Raw genomic sequence first — 27,151 nt, 5'->3', positions numbered from 1 at the left:
AGAATGGTTAGGTGTGTGGTAGGCATGGCATCGATAACAGACAGACACAATAGCTTCAAGTTTCAAAAACCTTCCCTTTGTGTTTTAGTAAGGTTGGGAGAATTCCTAACTGGCCCCAACTCTAAAATGGGAGTAGTCTCGACCATTAAACCAATAACAAACAAGTCCAAGTCAGTCTATTCAAAATAAAAAGGCCTATACTAAAACAACCTAACCTTGCCCTCCTTCTTAAATGACAAATCTGTAAAGGGAATATATAAACGGAAAAATAGTGTCTCAAAAGAAATGTCAGAATGGCTTAGGTAACAACTCACTTCCCCACGTTCAGAAGCATGGGGTCTCAAGAGTCTCTTAAAAGGGTAGGTGCTTGGCACAGTTTTTTTAATTTTAATTTTATAACCACAGTAACACCGGCAGACTCATTTACAATTCGCATAACCATATAAAATCAATCATGTCTGTGTATTCCCTCTCCCCCAACTGCCCCCTTCGCAGAGCCTATACACCTGCATTGTTCCACCACTGTACATTGGACTATACTACTTGTTTATATTGTCTCTACTCTGCCTGATGTGACCCGGCCTTTTTCCCATTTTGAGCTTCCGTGTGCCCAAGGCCATCAATTCCTGCACCATTTGTTCTTCCTGGTTACGACAGGCCACCTCTTGCCACACTGAGGTTTCTGCCTGCACCCATTTTTGTAAGTCCCGCCACCACCGATGTACTTCCGGGCCTCTGTGCGTTTTTCAACCCACAGCTATCCTACATTTTGCCAGAATGCATGCCAGGTCTTTCAACTTCCACATTTTGGGCAGGCCTGTTCTGTTGCATTCCTGAATTTAGCTATCTTCTTCAGGGTTATGTATGCCCTGTGTGTTACATATAACTGAATATGCTGGAACTTCGCATTTCTATACACTTTTCTGTGGTAGACTGGTACTCTACCCCATGCTGCATCTGTCAATTGTTCCTGCAAGTCTGTTTCCCAGCTATGTCGAGTCTGCTCAAGCATATCACCCCTCCCTGACAATAGCAACTCGTATCCTCGACACTGCATGCCCACCTTCTAAAATATCATAAAATGTTTCTATCCTTTCATCCTCTTGTAGTGCCCCATCTGCGCCCACCCATTTCCACCTTAACTTAGTAAGGAGTAAAGCGTATATCATATGCTGTCCTCCTGATATGCCCATTTCTGACGTGAGCATGCTAAAGTCCATGTGTCTACCTTCTCGTAATAAGTCTACTACCGTTGCTACCCCCATGGGTTCCCAATATTTCCTTACGCTCAGTCTGAATTGCGGGTCTTCTACCCTTAGGGTCCCCAATGGAATATGGGGGTGGAGAAGGGTGCTTCCATCTCTAGAAAGCAACAAGCCCTATGCCACACCCTCCTACCTAGCATCAACAGCAGCGGGTGTTTAGGGACTCGTGTATCCTCAGTCTATATCACCTCCTTAGAGAAAAACGGGGTGCATGCTGGCTGCAGCAACCGGGTGTCCCGAATCTGTTCATCTGACAGCCACTTTGTAACAAACTGCAGTTGGCACGCCATGAAATATGCTTCAAAATTGGGCACTTATCACTCCTAGGTCGTATGGCCTTTGCAATTTTGCTAGTGCCATCCGGCATCTAGAGTTATGCCATAAGAAGTTACGGCATGTTGTGTCGAGTCTCTTAAAAAAGGCCTTGGGTATGTTATACGGGATGTTTGTAAAATAGGGCAAAAGCCTCCGAAGCACTACCATCTTTAACAACGCTGTCCTCCCATCATTGAGGGTGCCAGCCTGGCCCAAAAAGTCATGGATTTCTCAATTATATCTACCGCTTTCAGTGTATTCTGTGAGAGTTCTGTCTTGGGTCATGGAAAATATCTACTCCCAGATATCTAAAGGAATTAACCTCCCACTTAATCGGTAGCACAGGCAATGTGTTCAGGGGTTTTCCCTTATACCCTGCAAGAGAGAACAAGCACGATTTCTGTGTGTTAATCGTAATACGAGAGAGTTCTGCGTAGTGCTCGAGCACGTCTAATATGTACTGTAGGTAGTTTCTGGGTGTTGCAAGTATAGCAAAATATCACCAGCATATAGGGAAATAAAAATTATCCATGCCCCGTACCGGTATGCCAGCCTTTTGGTATTCCTTCCTGAGGTACACCGCGAATGGCTCCAAACCCAATATAAACAACATAGGTGACCAAGGGCAACCCTGCCGCGTGCCTTTTCCTAGCAGCCATCGGTCCGAAATGTGGGTACCTGTCTTGACCCTTGCCGTCAGGCTGCTATATAGCAGCTGCCAGCCGTACCCATTTTGTACATGCAAGTCCCATGCCAAAACTCTTCAGGACTGCCAGCAGCCATGGCCATCTAACCGAGTCAAATGCTTTGTTTGCGTCCAATGAGGCCACTGCATACAGGTCTGAGGGGTTTTGGGTATAATCGATGATATGGTGCAACCTCCTCAGGTTGCACGCAATAATCCTATCTGGTACATATCCCGATTGATCTGCATGTATTAGCTTAGTTATTTCTGGCTTGAGCCTCTTGGCCAATAGAGCCGTCAGGATTTTCCCAACCTGGTTAAGCAGCGACAGGAGTCTATAGCAACCGTCCGGCTTATTGGGCTTCAGTAGTGGGACGATAATGGACTCTCGTAACAACATCGGTAGCAAGCCTGTCTCTAGCGCTTCATTCAACAATGCTAACATCGGGGGTACAACGTCGGTCATGAACTCTTATAAATCGCTAGGTAACCCATCTGTCCCCGGTGTCTTACCATTCGGCAACCCTCTAATAGTGGACTCTAGCTCTGCAATGGTTATCGGAGCCTCCAGCTTACTTACTGCCTCAGCATCCAGTTTGGGAAGATCTATCTGTGCCAGGGCTTTGTCTATGTCAGCCGTCTGCATTTCTGATGACTCTGCATATAACGCCTTATAATACTCATGAAAGTGCCTGTTTAGGTCTTCCTGCATCCTACACACCTCCCCCCGCTCGTCTGTAATCTCCCGTATCATGTCCCTTTCACCTTCACTTTTGTACAGCCAGGCCAACAGGCGCCCCGGCTTATCTCCCTCGGCGTGTTACCTTTCCACGCATTCCTTATAGCTCAGCTTGCCTAACCTTTTCCCAGTGATATAGACATTCCTGTTGCAGGCAGGTAACCTTTTGTGCCCTATCCTTGGACGTGTCACCTGTGCAATCCATGCCTTCTAGCTTGGCCTCAACCTTGTTTAGTTCCCTTTCTATGCTGGCCTGCATTCCTTTTGCTTGGGCTATTGCCGTCCCCCGAATCACTACCTTAAAGGCTTCCCATAGTGTGCCTGCCGATTTTACACTCCGTGTTATTTCTGAACTAGTCCTTTACCCCCTCTCTTAAGTGTTCCCGAAACAACAGGTCTCTTACGGACTCGCATCTAAGCTTCCAAGTCGGAATACATGTTCTCAGGAAAGTTTTGCCATGTGACCACTAGGGGAGCGTGATCTGATAGCACACACAATTTATATTCAGCCCTTTTGATTTTGCCAAATGTCTCGTCCCCTGTGAAGATATAGTCTAGTCTAGTATAAAGGTCACTGGGGGCAGAATAATGGGAATATCCCATCTTGTGGGTGTAGGGCCATCCATAGGTCAGACAAATTGAATGTGGTTAACAGTGTACCCAAGGTTTTAGGTGAAGGGCCTGGCTGTATTGATTTAACATCTGATCTATCGAGTGCCAGGTTCAGTGTGCAATTAAAATCCCCCCCGACACCAATGTGCTATCTCTATACGTGCCTATGGGTGGATACAGCGAACGGAAGTAGGCAGCCGTGTCATGATCTGGCGCATAGGTGTTGATAATACCTTGCACTCCTGAAAGGGAACTTCTCTGCTGGCTCCTACAATCCGCAAATTTACTGTCGCCTGGGTGTTTTGCAAAAAGACAGATGGCCAGCTTCCCTTGTGAGCAGTCGGCCAAATCCGACCATGGCCTTACTGGTCATCCTTGGGTTTCCCGCGTGTGTCTCCCTCATCTGTCGTTTGATCGCCCCCCTACATCTGGCAAATTTTCCATGTCCATCTATTTGTAGAATTTCTCTGGGATATCAAAGAAGATGGCTCTCCCTTTGCTAATTATTTTCAGCCACGCTGGGTACATGTTCTCTATGAGGTTAGTGGGGTTCGAACCTTCTTACCCTTCTGGGAGACCTATAATTCTGAGGTTCTTGGGTCTAGCCCGTCATTTTGCATCTTCCACTCTGCCCTCCAGATTCTTCACTTGTTGCTGCAGGATCTATATGTCTTTTGAGGTGTCTCTGAGGCTAACAGTGTGTATTGTGACTTCCTTTTCTAGAGCGCCAGTGCGCTCTGCGAGTGACTGAACGTCTTGCCTCAGGAAGTTCACGTCCAGGCGTATGGCATCCATTTTGGATTCTTACGCCATCTTGAGGGCTACTATGGCTTCCAGAACTTGCTGGTCCCCTTCGTCTGGGTTTGCTTACCCTGTGGAGTTGGGATCCTCGGTGTGGAGTGCTCTGCTTGATTTGTACATTTGGTGAAAGTGTCCAATGTGGACTGCTTAGATTTGTTCTTTTGAGACTTAGCCACCATGATTATATTGCCCGGTATCAGTGCTTCCGGTTCACTTTGATTTTGCAATTGACATGGGTTGTTCCCATCAGTGCGCTCTGGTATTGGGTCGAGGCTTCCTTTTGCGTTCTGATGCTACAGTGGCGTCTGGTCCGCTGCTTACCCTGTGCTTCACCAGTGGACCGCCCCAATAACTTACATGCTGGTCAGGTCAGTGCTCCGCTAAAGGGAAGTGTCTTATTGTTCCCAGGTATATTACCCGCCGAGAATGCTGGTGCAGTCCCAACCAATCAGGCTAGTTATTGCCAGCAACACTGCTCTGCTGTTATAGCTCTTAGGGCATTTAGCCGCTACTGTCACACCTCAGGAGCTGCTGAAGGGGTGTGATCCCTCACTGGTGTTGCAGCTCAGGCTTCACCTATTTCCAGGATCCTCTTGGATCGTGCCCCGCTTGAGTGTGCTTGCCCCTACGCCTTGCCCGTGTCCCTGTGTAGTCTTCCAGACCCCCGCGTCACTCGCTTGATCCAATCCATTCTCAGCATATCCTTGTTGTTTATGTGTGTTGTCTCCAATGTTCCACACCTCGACAGGCGCCGAACAATACGCACCCTTTCTTTTTTGGGCTGAGCTTATGTACCGGCATGTGGTATCTGTAGACCCATCCCCTGGATCTGTCTGCATGGGTGTGGATTGCACTAAGGTACCGGCTGTTTCGGCAGCTTATCTCAATTGCTGCCTCAGTTGTTGCCCACAGCTTCTTCCCCTGGCCACTATATTTCTCAGCCGTCGTCTGTTCTTGTCCACTGCACTCGCCCTTGGTGCGCATAGACTAGCAGCAGGAGACCGGGAGCTGCCCAAGGCCCTGGGCACCTTCTTCCTACAGTGCGCCCCGGATTTATTTCGGCGCACCAATCTATTTGCTCCCTTCCAGTTGCACTGCTGGCAGCCCGACGCTTAGATCACGGCCTACTCCTCCCATCCTACCTCTATGTCTGCTGCACTCCTGGCGTTCCTCCGGTGGTCGCCTGTCCCGTGACCGTCAAGCAGTGTGCTTCACTTCGTTGTCAGCCGGTGTAGTCTTTTCCAGCCCCTGCTCCTGAATGTTCCCGACCAGGTTGTGGGTAATTCCAATTGCAGTGCGCTCCGGTGGCTTATGCAGCAGTTATTGGCTCCGACATTAGTTGCCGTTCCTGCTTGCGTCCCGTTAATCAAGTGGTGGGGGGGCTGGGAGTTGCTTCAGCACCGGACTTCTTATTGCCTTTGTGTGCTCGTAATTTACAGCTGTGCGCAATGTTGTGAGGTCCCTCACTGCTGTGCTGTGGTGCGGCCCGTCGCTCAGGCCGCGACCGCCTTCCGCACCTTACTGCTTATGTATGGCTCCTCCAGTGACACGCCAGCGGTCCCTGACTCGCTCTTTGTTCACCCTCCTGGTCTAAGCACGGTTGTCCTGCTAGACTCGGTGCGCGGTTACTGCTTTGCTTCTCGGCGAAGCCGGGGCTTGCATCAAATAGGTTGCGGGGGCGGGCCAAGCTATTGGGTCTCACTTGCTTTGTGCATCCATATCTTGCTGCATTGTTCTTATGTGTGCGCTGGGGTCTGATTCGCACCCACCATTTTGTGTTCACCGCTGCTGGCTGGGTCTAATTCCTTGGGAGCCTGTGCTCAGCAATCCGCTCCACACCAGTCTCCAGATTACACCCAGCTGTGCTAGACCACTTCACCCATCCGTTGTTGTGCTGGCAGGAAGCCTCTCGCGCTGGTGCCAATATAACAGGCCTGGATCATTTCGTATCAGTAGGAGCTTCATGGAAACGTGTCCTTACAGAATGGATGCTTAGTCACGACCCCCTTTTCCCCCCCAGTGGTGGTTGGCACAGTTCTATCAATCTGGCACAGTACAATTAAACAGTTCAGGCTTGGGCTTCAAGCTTTTGAGAGTATAACAAATTCTTTAGGATTTGTTTGCCTTGTTACAAATGAACAGTTCAACTCTTAACTTGTACTTTACCACAGTTCAACAAAGGCTTCCCTCTGTCAGGCTCGAGCCGGTCTTTCTTTTCATACTTGACTTTCCCTCCGCCGGACTCAAATCCTCTTTGTGGGGGTTTCCTTCCCCAAACAAATTCCATGCAACTGTCACCTTACTTTAATTTCACTGTCGAAGACTTGCGAAACTGCAAGGATTTTATATAGACCTCTGCATGACCATTTCGACCTCTTTTTAACCAAATTAACAATCTTCATGCTTCTTGATACTTGTAGTTCCATGGAATTATCCTTTCTATCATTTGCCCTTTTGGCGTGCTTTCGGTTTTCCATTAAATCAACTTTCATTCTGGATCCTGGTTACTTTCTTGCCTTCTCTTCCGGATTTATCACAACTTCAAACACTTTACAGAGACTTTCGAATGTGCGATTCCGCCCCGCAGGACCACTCTGTTACTTTGTATATACATTACAGTTCAGCAATTGTCTTTTCCATTACGCGTTTATCGGCACACGCACAGCCTTCAACTCTTGTTACAGTTTCACTTGCCTTTAACAAAACCGGGCCTTTGTTGCCTTAGATAACTCACTGGTCGTGTTAATTGGGTTTCTTTCTTCACTGCTTTTCATGTAGCAGTCAAATCCGTTACCAGTACCTCCTCTGCTCCTTCCCATCTTCATCATTCAACCGGGAGGGGAGCGGGCCGTCTTGAAGCACTTTGAAGGTAAATAATTCTGTCGGACTTTGAACGCTTATGGGTTTCCGAAAGTAAGGCACTCTCACCTGGCTCTCTCTCATTCTCCGCAAATGCCGATCAGCCCCTTGGTCTTCCAACTTTGATAGCCTGGTTCGCATCAGCCCTGGAAGAGCTGCTACTTCTCGTACTCGGCCTCGCTCAGTGTTCCTGTGCACGCCACCTTTTATCCTGACAGTGACAGGGAGTCCTAACAAGTGACAAGTGTGTCTTGTTAGAATTACGTGCCCGACTCTGCCTGATCTCATTAAAGGGACATAGCCATTGCAAGTCATAAGGTAATCTTCTGGGCCTCATTCCTCACCTTCCTGTGCTCAGTAATGTAGTCAGTGTGAAGTGGGGAGGAATTATGGGCGCTGTAGTTTCCCATAAAATAGGTAGGGATAAGGATTACATGGACTGTGGAAAAAGGGGAATACAATGTCTCACCATCAGGTGCTTCTCGCCCACTCCCCGAGGGCCCCCTACCTAGGTGATCCTCCCTCACTTGTCCACCCCCAAGGCCAGGTTCCAAAAGCAACGGCCTTTCCCTGACCACCCGAGTATGGGAGGCCCGGGGACTATGTTGTGAAACACCCTCTGGTTTTTCCTATAGGCATATGATGACAAGATCCTATGACTTATACAGGTAGGCAAGGCACTCTTCCTTTCTATGCTCCAAGAAAAGGGCAGCCCCTTTGCCTTTTCCGCCTGTCTTACTTCCACGAATATAACCTGCCTCTGCCCCTGCCTCTGCCCCAAGACTGACTTCCTCTCAGCTCCAGCAGTCATCAGCATTACAGGTTATAATTATAATTGTTCTTTTATAACATGCTTAATACCAGCAAGTGGTTTTTAAGCGCAGGATCGGGATTCAAGCCTGTGTTGTGCTGCTTTGTCTTGCTTCCAAGACAAACGCGTTGCCCCCGAGCTATCCTTCTTGCCTTAAATCTGCTTTGCAAGCACCCAGCGTCACTCGCACCTTCTTGGTTCCAGCAACTACCGCAAAGCTGTAGTGACACGGTTTTAGCTTCAGGTAAAAATGGCACACTTGTATCGGGGGCCACTGGACCTTTAACAAATTCACAAATTAGGTGGATGGGTTTAAACAGTACTTGCTGCACTATGGAAAGAGTTTGCTTCTTGGCTTGAGTAATGCTTGTTCCCCTTGTCAATACAACAACTTCTGGGATAAAGAATGATTATTCATACTACAAGATTCAGCCTTCAAAAGGGAAAATATAATTAGGCACACGTGACAAGTATAGATCTTTGACCTTAAAGGGTTGTAAGTAATTGTAATCCCGGCATATCACGGAGAGGATTTCAGACTTCTCTCGGGAAACACAACTGGCCAAACACAACCTTCTTTTGATGCTGTATTCACTTGTAACTCTTGTGAAAAGTCAACGTTAGCTTTCGGAATGGTTTGAACAAGCGTTCCCTTTTCAATTAAGGGCACGTGACCACTCCGGCAACAGAGAAAATGTTCACCAAAGGATGTAATGTTCTTTACTACTTAAGTGAGCACTATGGCTTTCACAATTAGCGTGTGTGCTACATTTCCATTGTTAGATTGGGTCTTCAAAACAACAAAGTTTATACTTGCTTTTAAGTGTACGCAAGTTACTTTAAAGTTGCTTACATTTACTGGATAGGCTTGCTGATTGAACCCGAACGCCAGGCGTCACTCACCGGCTCCAGGAACATTGCGGTTTTGGACTGCTTCACTCTCCAGACTACCTCGACTTCTACTACAGATTTGGGCTCACTTCGGACCCAGACCCTTCTGCAGCACGGGTGTCTCCTGTCGGGCCACGTTAAGTGGGAGTCTCATTTACTCCCAGGGCCCTCTGGCTTCTTCAGCACGGTCACGGCTCTGCAATCACAGCAACTCGGAGCACATGGGCAAAACTTTACTCTCACCAAGTCTTCCTCAATGCAGCCATGGCAATACAGGTTTTAAGTACACAGGACCCTCTCAGAAGTTACAGGCGAAATCTAATGTCTCCATGTTCCAGCGTCCCTTTTGTGTTTCCACTTCCTCGTGAATTGACAGCCTTGTGCTTCTCCTCGGATACTTCTACTGCCAGCCTTCCAACTCCTTCTTCCTCTCCCTCTCCTGCCCTTTATACTTCACAGGTATGGGAATTGGTTTCCGGTGTGAGCCCTCAGTTTAAATTGCCTGACTCCTGCAACAGTCATTAGGCTTAATTGCCTGACTACTGCATCTACATGCTTCTTCAGTCCTCTTCCTCGTCTCAGTCCCTCTAGGACTCTGGGACATGTTTGTTTCCTTAAAGTCATGTCTTTCTACTTCTTGATTATTATTAAAGGTAGATGTAATTCCCTTAGTAATTTTAACTGAGGGGTTGTGATGTCCAACTTGTCTAGAGGAAGATAGTTTAGAGAAGAGATTTCTGCCATCCTTCGTAGTGTACCCTTAGAATTTAGGTGGGCATTTAATTTTAGAAACCAAAAAGTATTGATTTTGTTATAGTATGCTTTGATGTTACAACCGTAGGGTTCACCACATTAGGTTTAATAGGAAGTTGAGAGACATTGAAATGGCAATAAGCCATAACCTCTTATGGCACAGTGTTGAGTCTCCCTATCAGAGGAGAAATACTGTGTCTCATCCGACAGAATCTCCCTACTACCCAGGGCCCTGTCTCCACCCAGGTGATCCCCCCCCACAGTACACCACACCCAGGGTTGGGATCAGAAAGCATCTGCCTTCCGCTGGCCACCTGAGAGTAGACTTTAGGCAGGGCTTCAGTGAGGGATCCACAGGGTTCTTCAAAGGAAATTCCTTTTACAAACTGTTTTTAAGGTTTGTAAATTATATATGTTTTAATTGTTTTATTGTTCTATTTGGTTTAGTTGTATTGCGGAACAGAAACTTTGCGACACAATCTGCATGATGGGCCAAGAAATCACTTCATAAGTGTAAACTACCTTCTCTGGCACCAGGCTCTCAAGTAAAGCAAGGGAACGGAGGGATGGAAGATAAATTCCTAGTGCCACGAAAGGCAAGGCAATGACCAATCCAGGAGATCTCTTTCTGCTCGGTAGTAGATTTAAGTACCAGAACTGGTATGGTCAGTTTGTGTGAGAATGAGGACCAAAACCAAGGTCACCTTCTCACCATCCTACATATGCTTAATTTCTATGCTGACATGGAGGATTCCCTCACACAAAAGCTTTCTAACTTTTTTTAAAATCCAGATGTAGCAATCCACACAGCAACCCACACCCAGTTATTAAGTGCATAGGCTTTGTGAAGAATCCTATGGATCCCTCATTGAAACCATGCCTAAAGTCTCCTAACAGGTGGCCAAGGAAAGGCAGACACGTCCCGATCTGGACCCTTGGGGGTGGTGAACTGCAGGAAGATCACCTAGGAGGAGACAGGGCCCAGAGTGGTGAGGAGATCCCATGGAATGAGATGCTGTATTTGTCCTCTGAAAGGAAGTGCCTTTCTGGGTTGCCAAAACAGGTAATGGCATATTGGCATTACATTGTCCCTGACCCTCACATAAGATTTGTCGCCCACGGTACAAGTTCTGTTAAATCCGAGCAAGCCTTGTTAACAGAAAGATCTTTTTAAACAATTCGGGATGAACACACTCCTTACTCCCAAAGGTATAAGGTAAAAGCATTGGGCAAAAATGCCTCAAGTCAAATATCATCCTCCACAAATTCTAAGAGTCAATCTTTCAATGGGTTTCAGGGAAATACATCTACCCTTAAAATGAACTCAATTGTTAAAACAACCAACCTTGTTGAAGGGGACTATAAGACCCATAATCCCACGAGTACAGGAACAAGGAAGAGGGCTGAAGATGCATGCTGTAGCATTAGTAAGGTAATTATGCCCAAAAGCCCACATCTGAAGGAACCTGGGAGGCATATAAGGCCCCCTGGGGTGCAGGCAAATGGAAGGAGCTGGAACTGTGATTGGAGTGCATGTTGTAGCAGTAGCAGCAGAAAGAAGGCATGAAGCTGGAAAACCAAGCAGAATTGGGAGAACAAGAGGGACGCCGGAACATGGAGACAGCAGATTTCACCTGCTTGTTCCGAGAGGGTCCTGTTCCCCCCCAAACTCTGAAGTGCAGATGCTCATCCCTGTACTGGGCCAGAGAAAAGGAAACCCCAACATTGGGGCACAGGGGAAGAAGGTCCAAAGCCCCATAGAGGAGCAACCACCGCCAAGAGTTGAAAGGACATTCTGGGTACCTCTGCAGTGCAAAACCCCAGAGACGACCGGAAATCCAAGAATACCAAACACAGAACGGGTACAAATTATATGACAACCAGGAAAACCAGGCAGAGGGAAAATTCAGTAAACTGAAGAGAAGTCCTTATCCAGTAAGGTGGAGGTGTAAGATGGTATAGGTCGAAAGCATCGAATATTTTTTTTCCAAATGCACTATTACAGCATTTTCTGCAAGGGTGATTTAGTCGCCACGCCATTACTTCCACCTTCGCCGCCGCCTACCTTACTGGAGCAACAAGCAGCCGTGCCAATTTGGTTGCTCCGTCCCTGGTGCTGGTAATGAGGGCAGGATGGTGCGATGGAGGTTGGAAGGGTTGTGGGGGTGTCCCCCGCTTTCTTAATTGAAAGCATAATTTTTTTTTAGGTGGGTTGCATAGGATCACAAATCTAGTGAAGTTGTAACTAACTTCACAGGCAAAGTCTTCCCCCATGTGGCCAGGAAAGGCCAGTAACTACCCGACTCCGACCCTAGGGGTGCAGGAGGACCAACCTCGGGGGAGTGAAGATGGATCACTAGAAGAAAACCGGTCAACCCCCCGGCCCCGCCTTGTGAGGGATAAGTCACCAGTCATTCTCTTCCCAGCTATATATGGCACATTGTAATCTGGAACTTCCTGTTAAATACCATAAAAAAACACATACTTGTCCCTCTGGGACTAATGGGATGAGGAAGGGGGCCTGAGTAATGAAGATCACGCCTGCCAAGAACCACACTGTGCAGGCTAGTTGTTCCAAACCCTCGACAAGCTGGGAAGATGAAGACAACATACCCAAGGCAGGTTGAGAAATCTGAGGGATGCTGAGAAGACCGGAGAGCAGACAAGATCGTATCGGAAGAGGATGTTCCAAGCCCAGAGGCCCACTGCGTGGAAGTAAGGCGCAAGAGACACTATACAGGGAGAGCTGCAACAGGAGAGACCTGCGAGCCCACACAGGGAGATTAGGGCACCAGGGCGTGTCAAGGCGTACAGCACACGCCAATTGAAAGTAATTGTAAAGCCTTGGAGAACCTAAGCCGGGGAGCTGGGGTAACCTGGAAAGCACGTGGAGTTGTGAATGAAAGGCAGGAAAAGGCACAATACTCAAATTAAAAAGAACATGAACCTATGAGTGTTACAACATTTGCAAAGTCCTGGCAGGAGAGTACACCAGGCCTTATTTTAGTTCATGAGTCAGGAGACTCATACCTGAACTGTGCGGAAAGCAAGCCAGCAGAGAAGAAAACTCATGAATGTGTGAAACCTAGGGGGAAGGGAAAAAAGTTTCTTGGAAGGAAGCGATTGTAAGGAGAAGAAAGGACAATCTCTTGATACAAAATCATTACCATGTAATTGAAAGTGGCGGAAAGGCAGAGAGGAGGCGAACACCCTCTTGGCGCTTATGAGACTGGGAAATAACTAAGAAACCTATGGGAAGGGAAACCCCTTCCAATGATGCTGGAACTTTTGGTTGTTTCTTTCTTCGACACCCTTTTGGAACTTTGAGTTTAACTTGTGAACTACAGCTGTAATTGGAAGCTAGAAAACATTAAGCCCTTTTGCACTTTATGATAGGTTTAGCGTGTGAGGGTCAGCATAGGGTTTTGGATATAGGACGGAAGACTTTTACTTTGGACTTCTTGACAGAGACCGTAGTTAGTTTTGATGAAGCAGTGAAACCCCTCCTAGTGTTAGGGAAAGATAGTCTCTTTTCTCCAACCCATTTCTTTCAATAAAAATGTATAGCTATCAACACTATGCCTCTGTGTCAGAGTCTTACGATACTTCACAGAAGTCTCAAGAGATCTCGCATCCTGGAAACAAATCAACATCTATACATTGCCGACGCGATCATGGACCAAATGTTAAGATGTTGCTGAAAATGGTCTTTTGTTTATATTGCCGGCGTTTCACATGTTCACACACCTTGCGCTGCAGCTGTCCCTATGACAATTTACAACGTGTTCATTATTATTGCCCGCTTTCGGATGTTCATGTTTTTCCGTTTAGTTTTTTTCCATACAATGTTTTTGATCACAAAAAAATCACGAAGATCCAAAGAGATAATTTTTGTTGTCTGGACATTGGGCCAGAGAGTCCTCTTTGAATCAAAAGACAGAACCGGTGGACAGAAGCCAAGCATTGTTCAATCTTTAGGGCGAGTAGCAGTTGCTTTGTTTGATTATTATTTTTCCTGTATAAGTCGTAGGGACAGGTGTCAGGGTAAGTTAGGTTCTACACACAGTTTGTGTTTTGCCACACTTACATTTTGCGGGACTGGGTTTTCCAATCCTAGATTGATGCCTTGATATTGGCACTATGTACCTTGCCACACTTGCATTCTATCCGACCAGAGCCCATAATTGAAGTTGCTACTTAGACGTTGCCCACGGTTTATGTTTTGCCACACTTGCGTTTTCACAAGGTAGGTTTGCTACTGTGAATCTCCCCACTGCTGTATTTTGATGTCACTTGTGCGCTGCACTCATAGGGGTCATTCCAGCTGTTCACATAGCCACACACATTTGACATGCCCACTATTTGACCACACCATACCTTAAACATACATCACCCTCGGCCCAGGCACCACCATCCAAAGAATACAGTTGAGGCTCACGCAAAATGTAGTCCTGGTGTTCACATAACTTGATTCTCTTGATATTCTGACATAGCACTCATCCCACACCTGATAATATGGGCTGCTGTTAGGGAACTAGCCTTTCCCTACTGTAAGGTTGTGGGAGAAGGGGATCAGCGCACAGGAGGCATGTTTTGGGCTATAGAGTTGTATTGGTAGTAAAGTAAAAGAGAAAACCCTGTCTGACCCTAGTTCTAAGAGGGGTTTCTCTGTATCAAATATTACTAAGGAGTGTGTCACGATGTCAGTCTAAAGCAAAGAGTCCACCGTCTTGTGTCCAAAACCTATTTACAACCCTTACACTATACACACAACTAAAGAAAAGGGTGGGTCTTCTTGATTCATAAGAATGGTTTCTTTCTTCGGGATGATAGCTGAAAGTTCACTTCTAGGTGATTCAAAATTAAATGTTCTTCTTAAAGGATCCAAATCCTCAAAAGTCTCAAAAAAGGTTCCTTGGATGGAAGTTCCAATAAGGCATATAGAACAAAGAGTCTTGTTGTTACGCTCACCTGGCACCCAGGGGTGTCGATCTGAACTGGACAGCTGCGGTCTCCACCAATGTGATGCGTAGTGCCGAGATGACAGACTGGACTGGCCCACCTAGCTTTGTTTGCTTGGCCCGTAGGAGTATTCTTCTGCAAATGGAGAAAGGGAATTAACCACCCGTGGAGTTGAGCGTTAACCCCCACCCCCGCTGTTCTCCCCACTGATCACCTTTAATGTCCCCTCTTATAGTCTCACCTGATGGTTTGGAAGGGAATAGTTTTTTACCTGTAACTCCATTTCTCCAGCATTGGTATCTTTCATGGATTCACATGCTTAGAATATTCCCCGTCGTCAGACTGGCACCCTCGGTACACATATATAGCCTTTTCCTAAACTTCCGACACTTTTGTGTCCTATCTACGTCCTTTTAGGACCCGCCTACGCATGCTCCGTAAGCCGTCCCAGTATAAGAGGCCTGCCCCCGCGGCTCCCCTTCAGATTTCGGCCCCTCCAAAGTAGGAAGGGTTAAACTTATCAAGCAAATACATTGCATTCCGGGGAGGTTGGCGGGCGCATGTGAATCCATGAAAGATACCAATGCTGGAGAAATGGAGTTACAGATAAGAAACTATTCCCATCTCCAGCATTGGATCTTTCATGGATTCACATGCTTAGAATAGATTGTATAGCAGTAACATCTGAAACGGCGGTGAGAATGTAATGTAATATACCCTCACCATAATACACAATGCATATGTACAGCAGGAATAAGTTAACTCATATAACCTTACCCACATAAAGTATACTGTCATCAAAAGGTAGAAAACCGACTCTCCACAGCGTGGAGCTTACCTTATTGAAACAGATGGCGCAGGACAGCTCTTCCCATCTGCACCTCGTCCGCATGCTGCCTGGCAAGGCAGTAGGGGCGGGTAAACGTGTGGGGGACTGACCATGCCGCAGCCTGACATATCTGTCAGCGGAATTCCTGCCCATAATGCTGCTGAGGAGGACGTTGCTCTTGTAGAATGGGCTCTAGGATGCCCTTGCAGCGGCCTTCCGGCCTTGGAGTGGCAAAACGCAATCGTCAATGAGACCCATCGAGCCAATCCTTGTTTAGAGATTGCTTTTCCCCTCGTCGACGGACCATATGCGATGAACAATTGTCGAGTAGACCTGAGTTCCTGTATACGATGTAGGTAAAATTTCAGAGCCCTCTTAACGTCCACGGTATGCAGCACTTTTTCTGCTGCCGATGATGGGGTCGCGAAGAAAGTAGGGAGAACAATGGATGAGTGTTTGTGATACACTGTCGGAACTTTTGGGACGAACGTATGATTAGTTGCCAGGACCACCTTGTCCTTAAAGAATCTCAAGTATGGCGGGTCTACGACCAGAGCTTGCAGTTCCGAGATTCTCCTAGCTGATGTGATAGCAATTAAGAATGCCAACTTCCACGACATGAATTTCATGTCCGACGTGGCCATAGGCTCAAAGGGCGGTTTCATTAAGCCTGCCAACACTGTGTTGAGACTCAAAGTTGGAGAGAAACGTTTCACCGGGGGAAAAGTACGAAATAAACCCCTCATGAAGTGTTTCACCAGTCTGTCGCTGAATAGAGGAGACGACTGTCTCTTCCTCGTGAACCTCGAGATGGCCGCCAGGTGCACCTTTATCGATGTGAAGGATAAACCACTCTCCGCCAAGAGAAGCAGGTAAGGTAGAACTTGTTCCGGCGTCACCGTCAACGGTTGTAGGCCTTGCTGTCCTCGCCACCATTCACAGAACCTCCGCCACTTATAGGTGTAAGATTTGTTGGTAGAAGGGGCTCGAGCCGCCTGCAGAATTTTTTGACAATCCTCCGAAACGTCTAAAGCACCGAACTCCGAAAAGTCAGGAGCCAGGCTGCAAGGTTGAGACTGTCCGGGTCGTGATGCCACACCGTGCCTTTTTCCCGGGATAGAAGGTTCGGGACGCTCGGAAACGCTATTGGATGTTCCAGCGACAGGTGAAGCAGGTCGGAGAACCACGGTTGCCGCGGCCAATACGGTGCCACTAGAATTACCCGGCAACTGTATCTGCGTATCCACTGTACTGTCCTCCGTATGAGGGGGAACGGAGGAAAAGCATAAAGGAACATGTCCGTCCATGGGAAGGAGAATGCCTCCCCCATGGAACCCTCCTGAGGCCATCTGCTTGCGAATTGCTCGCATTTCTTGTTGTCCTTGGTTGCGAAAGCGTCCAGAGGGGGGTGACCCCATTTCTCTAACACTTTCATCAGCTGAAGTGTGTCCATTTCCCATTCGTATATCTGGGCCATGCTCCTGCTGAGGGAATCTGCTTGCGAATTCCTCACTCCCGGGAGATGGTGAGCCACGATGGAAATCCCGTACTTCAATGCCCAATGCCATGTTTTCTGGGCCTCTATGGAAAGAGTTCTTGATCGCACCCGCATTGTTTTCTCAAATAAAACATGGCCGTCGTATTGTCGGTCAGTACTCGTACTCGCGATCCCTTGATGTGTGGTAGGAATGCCTTCAAAGCCCATCGTACTGCTCTGAGCTCTAGTACGTTTATGTGTAGGAGTGACTCCGTTGGAGACCAGGGCCCTGGCGTTTGAAGAGTACCCATGTGAGCTCCCCATCCGGTTAGGGATGCATCCGTGACTATGGTTCGCTGAAACTCCGGTTCCTGTAAGGGTACACCGTTGTTCAAATTGTGGGAACTCTGCCACCACTGAAGGGTCCGAAGCAGCTTGTCGTCGTCAATGGTTATCTTGTCTGACCACGATCCTTGGGCCTGCGTCCATCGGTCCGCGAGGAATTCCTGGACTGGCCTCATGAATAGGCGACAGTTTGCCACCAGATGGATGCAGGATGCCATGGCCCCTAGGACCGAAACTTATTTCCTCACTGAGAGCCTGGTGGTTTGTCATAGTCGGCTCGCCAGCTGATTGAGTTTTGAGGTTCTGTCAAGAGAAGGCTTCACTAGCTCCAACTGGGTCTCGAACTGTGCCCCCAGGAACACCAACGTTCTTGATGGCCGCAGAGAGGATTTCTCGAAGTTTATGGCAAATCCCAGCTGTTGCAGAAGCTGCATGGTGGCTTGCAAACTTGTGTTGGTCGACGCTGGGGAGGATCCCCTTACCAGCCAGTCGTCGAGGTATGGGTATACGTGGTGGCCTTGCTTCCTTAGCCAGGCCGCTACTGGGGCCAGGCATTTCGTGAACGTTCTGGGGGAGGTCTTGAGCCCAAAGGGAAGAACCGTGAACTGGTAGTGAGTTCCGCCCTATTACAAATCTCAGGAATTTCCTGTGTTTCCGACACATTGGAATATGGAAGTACGCGTCCTGTAAATCCAGGGACGCTAGAAAATCCCCTTCTTGAACGGCGCGGATCACTTCCTGCAGCGTGAGCATTTTGAATTTTAGGCTCTTTAAAGACTTGTTGAGATTGCGTAAGTCTAAAATGGGATGCCATTTGCCGTTCGTCTTTTTTACGACGAAGTATCTTGAGTAGACTCCTTGACCTCTCTGTGATGTTGGAACTAATTCTATCATGCCCTTTGCTAACATGAGTGTTACCTCTTGTTGCAGTATCCTCAGATGGGAATGAGCGGTGAACGCAGGTGGAATGTGCGGAGGGCTGTGCTTGAATTGTAGAGAGTGCCCGTTCCTTACAGTGTCCAGCACCCATTGATCCGTCGTTATTCGTTCCCATTCGTCGACATATGCGGACACTCTTCCCCCCCAGAACGGTGCGTTGACTGTCACTGCTGATCTTTATTTTGTTTGTCTCTCGACGACAATGGATAGGATGGTCTCTTCCTGGACGTCTGGAAGTTCCGGCGTCGGTTTGCCGTTTGGGAAGCACGCCTGTATCCTTGGGAGGGGTAAGCCGACCTGCCAAAGGATCTGTCTCCAGACGCAGAGAATCTGGAATTACCTGAAGCCCCTCTAAAGGGACGAAAAGACTTGTAGCTTCGGCCACTCTGGAGGGCACCCAATGAACGTGCCGTGTCCGAGTCCTCTTTCATTCCCTTTAGGGCCTCGTCTACCTTCTCTCCGAATAGAAGGTCTCCCTCAAAAGGCATATCTAATACTTTGTATTGTACCTCTGGTCTGAAGTAGGTACACTTGAGCCATGACTGTCGTCGTAATACGGCCCCATTATTGACTTGCTTGAAGCCTGACTCAGCGAGGTCCACCGCAATGTTTATTGCGTGATTGGAGGCTTCCTCACCCTCTCGGACAAGTAACGTCGCTGCCTTCCTATGCTCTTCCGGAAGATGATCCAGCAACGGCGCTAGCCTGTGCCACATCTCTCTGTCGTATCTGGCTACAATAGCCAGAGAGTTTGCGGCCTTTACTGTGGTTGCTCCCACGGATAGCACTTTTTTGCCAAAGGCATCCTGGCGTCTTGCTTCGTTTTCAGGCGGAGTCGTGCACTTGTGCTGGGCCTTCGCCTTCCTCGCCACTGCTGCCGACACCACCGATTCTGGCGTTGGTTGGGAGGATAAACACTTGGGGGTAGACTCTGGAGCCTTAAACTTTTTCTGGAGGCGTCCTTTCACTGCCGGCTCCGAAAAGGGGTGACGCATTGTCTGCAACCCCTCCTTCCACACGTGGTCTAGTATTTGTATTGAGAACACAGATCTCCTTCTCTTACCCATGTGGTCGAACAAAAAACAGTCCTTTTTCTGTTCTTCCTGGGACAAACCAAACTCCTTACACGCCTTCTCCATCATAGAATGGAATGATGCAATGTCGTCCGGAGGGGACGGGTGAGCTGGGCTTCTTGGGGTTTCTAACTCCACCTCTGACTCCCAGGTTGGATCCCTGGAGGAGGATGATGAGATATCCGACATGGCTCCCCTGTCAGACTCCGAATTTGGCAGCTCACCTTCCTCTTGGGGTGCCAGTGCTGAGATTAGCGTGCGTCGGTGGACGGGACGGGCCCGGCTCGTCGACGGGCGACTGTGGCAGGTTTACCTGAGGTAGTCTCTGGTCCAACGACTGTACCAAAGACTGAAGCGTGGACAGAATTTCCAACGACAAAACAGATTGAGGATTGAGAAGAGGGGCAGATACCGGTATACCGGATCCCCTCGTAAACGACTTGTCAACCACTCGTAGCCAGAGGTCTGCCGGGCCAGCTATTCTCCCGCTCTCGTCCTCTCCCGAGGAGATCGACACAGTCTGTTCTTGCAATAAAGTATCCGGGGGGGATCGGATCAAAAACTTCAGACCTCCGGGCTTCCTGTAGAATCCCAGTTGACGAGGCCACCGTCGCAGTCGTTGTCGGTGGGACGGTGGATACCACATGCGTCAGTGGCAGGGTGGAGGCCGATGACTGGACCGCCGCCGACGACGGTGACTTAGCCAGTGGTTTAGGCGGTCCCGCCTTTTCCACACTTGGCCTGCCTTTACTGGACTCTCAACTCGAGGTCGATCTATCGGGATCGCCCGAGGAGGATTTCGGCCTTTCCTTGTCATACTTTTTTGATGAAGATGATGATTTTTTCGAAGAGGATTCTCTAGCTGAATGACTCAGAGATTACTCTTTTTCCGTCGGTCGAGATTTCTTCGCCAGTGGTTCCGACGAGGCAGCGCGGTGTGATGTTTTCGCCGATTGTGTGGAGCCTACCTCCGAAGGGGGGTATGCCCCTGCTCCATCATTCAGCCATGCCACCAGCCGTCGGTTTCGGTCTTTGAGGGTCTTTTGAGAAAACCCTTTGCATATGTCGCAGGTATCAGCCGAATGATGAGGGTGGAGGCAGTATATACAATCCATATGTCCGTCCTCCTCGTAAACATTTTTCAATCCTCACGTAGCGCATGGACGGAACAGCGCTTTTCCTGACATGGAGGAAAAGATTTCTCGAACTCCAACTCCAGTACACAACCTTGTACAAAATAGTAAGACGACGCGAGGATATCCCACTACTTTGGAGACGGTTGAAATCTGAAGGGGAGCCGCGGGGGCGGGCCTCTTATACTGGGACGGCCTACAGAGCATGCGTAGGCGGGTCCTAAAAGGACGTAGATAGGACACAAAAGTGTCGGAAGTTTTTCCTATAGGTAAAGGCTATATATGTGTACCGAGGGTCCCAGTCTGACGACGGGGAATATTCTAAGCATGTGAATCCATGAAAGATCCAATGCTGGAGAAAGATGAGCTCTCCATCCTGCATTGAGTGCAGGGGCGCGTAGATAACCAGTTGCTTCACTGGCTCGAAGAAATTGGTGAGTTCCAGAACAATATTGACTCTGAGATTTCCAGCAAGACGCCGTAGGTATATAGTTCGTAAGAGTTCAAATGTATGACTTTCACTCTTGTCCAATTCCTTGCAGGTTGCAGCTTCACCCTAGGGAAGAGTTCCTCATGCCAACCGGTAACATTCAGGTAAGGATTTGTATTATCCAACACAGTTCGATAAAATAATGTCAGTATGTAACCTGTTGCTTTCTCCCTTATTCAGGTGCTTAGAGAAATTATGAAGTCTCGGGGGAATAATGCCTCCGGTGGTAAAATTAGGTAAGTCTATTGTGGTGAGGAGGATTCCCCTTGTTTGTCCCTTTGTTTCACCTTGCTTTCCTTTTGTTTCCCCTTAGGGGCCGGGGTACGGCGAGATGCGGTGGAGGCTGCGCCGACCCGTGAAGAGGAATAGTACCCCCAGCGGTAAAATCAGGTAAGTCTATGGGGGGCAACTAATATTGCCTCTGTTTATTCCCTTGGCTCACCTTGCTGTTCTTGTGTTACCCTTAGATGCCAGAGTGCGGCGGGAACATGCAGAAGGATGCAGTGAATAGTGAAGATGCTGCGAAGGCCGGTGAGTTCAGCGCGGCGCTGCAGCAGGCAAGGCGCATAACTTCTTTCTTCCAGCTCGAAGGCACGGTGGATCAGGAATTCAGATAAGGATCAAAGGTATTGCTCTTATTCTAACCTTTTCTCCTTCTTTCTCCCTTTTTCTAGGAGCTCCAGGCTCGAGGCGGGCGTGGCATAAGACTGGATGCAGACTTGCAGGCACGGTGAGCGTTACGCTGCTGGATGCAGAATAACGCGAAGCGTGTGCTGCTCTTCGGGTGTGGTTTAAATAGCCTCCAAAGTAGTCCCAGGTAAGTATTCCTCCCCGACCCCACCTGAGTAAAAAAAAAGTCCCTAGGTAAAGTAGTCCCTTCCAAGCCTCTTTTGGCTTGGAGCTCTGCAGCATGGTCTGCATCAGGTAAGTTTTAATCTAAGAGCCTGGCGCCATAGACGCCAGGACTGCACCCAAATCCCCTAGCAGGGGTTGTTGGGCTTGCTTGGAATAACTGGATGCCTGCTTCCGGGGCTGCTGGACTTGATCTGGATCCCGGGGGTAGGCATCATGACACTTGTATCTAAACAAAGAGTCTTGTATATTCACAATGTCAAGAGAAAGAGCCCCTCTCTTTTATTTTTATAATTGTTCTTTTATAAACGTGCTTAATACCGGAGACCAGTTTCTAAGCGCGAGACTGGGATTCGAACCTGTGTTGCTATGCGTTGTCTTGCTTCCAGTACAAACGCATTGCCCCTGAGCTACCCCCAGCCCTCTTGATTCCTTTTACAATGTCCACAAACACAAGGGGATATGCCTCCCATCACCTGGTCTTTTACACAATACTCACTGTGTTCACAGCCTACCTGGTTCACTATCCTGCCAGGGAGTGCGACAATAACAAAGGTTTTGTGTGTAGCTCGTTATTCGGTGTGGATCCCAATTCCTCCTTGGCTTTTCCTAATTATTAACAGTTTGTACCCGGTTCACTATCCTCCAAGGTATTCTTGTTGTTGGTTACCTGACCCCTGTGGTATTGGCTTCTCTATCCTTTGGGCCCCAGACTCCTTTGGCTTCTTATTCTCTTGATCTGGGCAGCCCTGGTCTTCCACGCTCCCAGGGACTGCCACAAAGAAGATGGCTTTGGCTGACACTCCTTATTGGTTGCGGGTCTGTGATGCAGAGGCTATGGTATCCTCACAAGGCAGGGATCCAAGTGCAATCTCCAGAGAGCAAGGTACCAAGGCAGTCACCCTATGGGACCAGAGTACAGTCACCAGAGAGCAAGGTCCTGTGACAGACAACCCATGTATTTCCCCCTGGGCAAAGTATAAACGTACTAAGGTAAAAGAAACCGAACCACAAGGAAGCCATGAAAAGGAGAACAACCCAAAGCAACATTTTGCCAACAGCAGTAACGTCAGCATACGGGACGTCCGAGCAGCACGTTTACCAAAGGAAGGAAAGGAAGGAAACTGGTTACAAACAGTGGGTTTCTCCAAGAAGCATTACGGGACAGAACAGTATGAACACTTACGAGGCCTCAACGAGATGACTCTGGGATATCTCAGTGCTTTACATAAAATCAGACCAGTACAGGCAGTATCAAGGATGTGAGAGGGGCCATGTCTTTAAACTTTTGTTTGACATGGGAAAACAGGAAAGGCGATTGGTGGATGGGGAGGTAATGGGGGGATAAAAAGAAAATGCACCGGGTACATTGTGTTTTCAACATCAAAGGAACAGGACTCCGACAATACGATCCAGGAAGTTTACCCTTGGGCATACTAAACTTCAAAGAGCCAGGAGCCTGCGGAATCCCCCTTATCGAAGAAGCAACCATGAGAAGGACATTAGATCGTCATTTTGCTTTACAATTGAAACTTAATAAAGGAATTTTTCATCAATGGCACAAACTTCTCCCATCTCTTCCTTATAACAGGCTCCCCAACCCATGTCACAATGCATTATAGTCTCTCAGGGTTTCCAGCAAGCCGCTCGGTTTCCCAAACCTCCACTGGTTGCTCACTGGTCTGTCGGCTGCTTCTGGGTCGCTTGGCCCTGTTTAGAGACCTCCTCCTGCATTTGACTCCTGCAGCATCTCCCCAGTGGCTTCCTGCTTTCGGGTGTCGCATCCTAGGTGGACCATTGCTCACCAGCTCTCTCGATCAGCTGGAGCTTCGTCTTCCTGCTTCCAGACACAGCAGAAACACTCCGGAGAGCTCCGCCGTGGACGGGCTAACAGGTAAGAATTCCATCGTTGGCTGCTTCGCTTGTCCTGTGCATGCTGGCTCCACAGCTCCCAGTGATTCCATGGAGGATCTCTCACTGAATTTGAATTTCCCCTCTTCTATTTCACTTGCGTCTTTGCCAATAGGAAATCCTCAAAAACTAGACTGCTCAATATGATTCGCAGAGAAGCTTGCTATGCTTCCGCACCTCCTCCTTGTCTCAATACTGCTCTTTAGGACTCTTAGTGAGTCAGTTGGACTCTTCATCTCAGTATTCCCTGCTTTCCTGGTTTTAAGAAAACAGATAGAAACACTAGGGATGGTGTGGTAGGTAGTTAGAGAGGAAGGCTGGTTAGAGTTTGTGGGGTATGGTGATACCATGGTCTCGTCCAGACTGTCACTTACACCATATGGGGTTTCCCCTCCCCATGGGATCCACCCGCTGAGTACCATCCCCAGTGGGACTATCGGTAGCAGCATCTCGAAAAGGGGCTCCCCCTATGGGAGAAGGGACGACATCCGGGTATTCATCACACTATCTACCTTTGATCAGGCTATAAATCCACATATGCATTTTAACACTCATTTCACCATTTCTTAACTTGAACTGCGGTTCAACCTCACAGTGCTTCCAGGCCATTAGGCTCTATACAAATGCCAAATTACATAACATAACAAAGCTTATGTTACTGGACATCTTGACAGGCACCATTTTGACACGGCTGGTAGGACCTAGCTGATCAGGGACAGAGTGGGGTATGTGTGTGAATAAACAAATCAGTCATCAACAGGTCACCATGTGCGTCTCTTGATTCTGACTTTCCACAGCATAAAGAGCAGGTCACTGCTTTTCAGAGCTCCTGAAGAGGTTCCTGCTGAAAAGAACACACCTGATGGGGGACTTGCACTGATCCATGCAAAAGCATAAAAGGAACGCAAGCTACATGCCAACAAGCTAGAGCATAGTTCCAGTGTCTAGCTCTAAAGCCCCTATATATGGGCTCCTGAATGTACAAAAAGCAGTTACAAAGGCTTCTTCACATAGAACTTATGAAGTTCACTTACATAAAGGGTTTCAAGAAACCTTGTAAAATAACACAAGATCTCTGGTGTTCTAATGGGACTAGTGGGAAAGATAGGCATCTTGCCTGATCAGTAAATACGTGCATATTTTATATCTACAAAGAGCATGACGTTTGTGACCTCTCTGTGCAGAAGTAAGATTAAAGAGAAAAAGATCTTCATTGTAACGAGTTAATTGTCTCAAAGCAGTTTGTGCGAGCCTGGCCAGTACCAGATTCAGATCCCGGCCCAAACTTGTGTAGCTAAATCGTTTTTTTAAATTACGTTCAGAGTGATAGACGTGGGCTAATTATCTATTCTCGGACACAGGCAGCAGACGTATTACTTCACTACTTTATAACCTACTTAGTAGATTAGCACACTTTAGGTCATTTCAGGAGAACGATCTAATGTTTCTGAAATGTAAAAAAAGCTACTGGACCTCACATGTAGAGTTTTTGGGTAGAGGGTTTTCTGGCACCTAATTCTATATTTACAAAAGCAGCCAAAAAGGCAGCCACTTTGCATTATAAAGAAATTAGCCTTTTGTATTTAGAAATAGAAGGCGCAGGTGAGCCTTTGCCTGTGTGAGATCCTTCTTTTTAGCACAATGTACAAATGGCCCTTGGACAGCTGCTATAGACCTCTGAACCAGATCAAGTGCACAATAATATTATCAGTGGGATCACAGCTGCTCCAGAAGTTAGAGAGTCTATTCACCACTTTCTGATCAAGGGGAAGTCATAAAGCGAAGAGTGCTTAGGTTTGACATACAAAAAAAGAGCCGCTCACCTAACCATTCACCACTTTCAAGTTATTAGGATGCAACATGTTAAGCCTTCCTAGCCTGTGAAAATCACTTGAGAAAAACAGGAACTCCCCGACGTGTGGCCTTTGACCCGAATCCTCAGGCACTCTTCCAGCTCAGGCTGTCATCGCAAGATGCACAGCCTTTGGGACCGTGCCAAAGAGACCATGGCAACAGCTCTGTTGGCTTGTAGGCTATGGAGTGTGCTACTTCTTGCTCATTTTGTAACTTTTGGGATATCTTTATCTGCTCCAACTAGGATATTCTTGCCCATAGTGGTTACATTTACTTTAATTGCTTTTAGTCTATGACAATGTTATACAGCCCAAAATATTATTTAGAAGCAAATGCTCTGAACTTTCCTCCTCTAGTATATGTGCAAGAAAGAGTGCCTATTTTTTTAGAGAGGAGCAAACATCTAGAGTTGGGAAAGTCTTTGCCTTTACTAATTTAACAAAGTGCTCGGCCTATCCTTGGGAACTGACTCTGGGTTGGTCAAAGGGGCCAGAGGCTGCACAGACCGAATGGATTCTGAACTCAGGGGAGATAACAGAGGATCTCCAAATCACCCCAACCTAGTCCATGCACCAAGGCAGGGGGCAGTCAGAGGAGCACTTGCACCATCAGACAGCATTGAGCACCAAAGAAAAAGATCTGGGGTAGCCCCTTAAGGATACCCCTGATCTCACGGTTGACACTCCAAACCATCCCATTTCCTGAGCCAGACCCGAAAACCCAGAGTAGAAAATAAAACTATGCCTTTTAAATAAACACAGTGGTAACACTTTAAAGTCATCAGTGAGCATAATGTGAGGAAACACATTGCTTCCTTCAGCACTGATGAAGAAAGGGACATTTCTTAATCTGGGTAACACTTGCACAGTCTGAGGAAGTCCCAAAGATACAAAATTGCATTAAAACAATCTGAAACTGACTGTATGCAATAAATACAAACCCGTCCCCCATTCCTGTAAACCTAAGATGGTTACACAGTTTCAAATTTCCAACAATGAAGGAGTTACATTTGCACCAGACAGCTTCACATGCTTACTAGTGGAGAGATCTTGCATGTTTTAAGCAGTTCTGGGATCCAAGGCGGCAGAAGGCTTTAATGTAAGCTTAGGCCAACCCCATTCCAACCCACAAGGCCAATCACAAAGCAGTACAACCCACACTACCCAGGTACAATCCATGTCCCCAAGGACCACCTAAGGGGTGTAATGGGCACACTATTAAAGTTTTAAAAAATAGGCTGGTTCAGTCTAGCAGCGTGGAGTATTTGAGGAAGGCCTGGAGGAAGATGTTGGGAGGAGATTGGCAAGTTCAAGGTCAATTGAGAGGTGAGCACTGAAGTGTGGGGGTTGTGTATTATGAGGTTGGAGAGAGATTGGGTATCCCACAAAGGAGGCAGTTGGAGGGAATACATCAAGGAGGGTAGAAGAAAAGAGTTACTTGGAGGAGGGGGATTGTCATCTGCAGGGAGAGAGCAGTGTTGAGGGGGAATGTCATCATTAGTGGGAGAGAGTTTGGTCTGGAAGAACAGGAGCTCCATTTGGTGCGAGAGTTGTTT

The 27,151-nt window shown here is 47.7% G+C and overlaps 1 protein-coding gene across 6 annotated transcripts in view; it reads right to left on the bottom strand.

The window, feature by feature from the left end:
• Window positions 1-27,151, bottom strand: part of TRAPPC6B (trafficking protein particle complex subunit 6B) — a 351,021-nt gene that overhangs the window by 229,975 nt on the left and 93,895 nt on the right. The gene's annotated exons all lie outside the window — the stretch shown is intronic.

This window comes from Ambystoma mexicanum, chromosome 14 (genome assembly GCF_040938575.1).
Source record: "Ambystoma mexicanum isolate Mex_15411 chromosome 14, UKY_AmexF1_1, whole genome shotgun sequence".
NCBI classification, from domain to species: domain Eukaryota; kingdom Metazoa; phylum Chordata; class Amphibia; order Caudata; family Ambystomatidae; genus Ambystoma; species Ambystoma mexicanum.
This window is presented reverse-complemented; position numbering and strand designations above follow the sequence as displayed.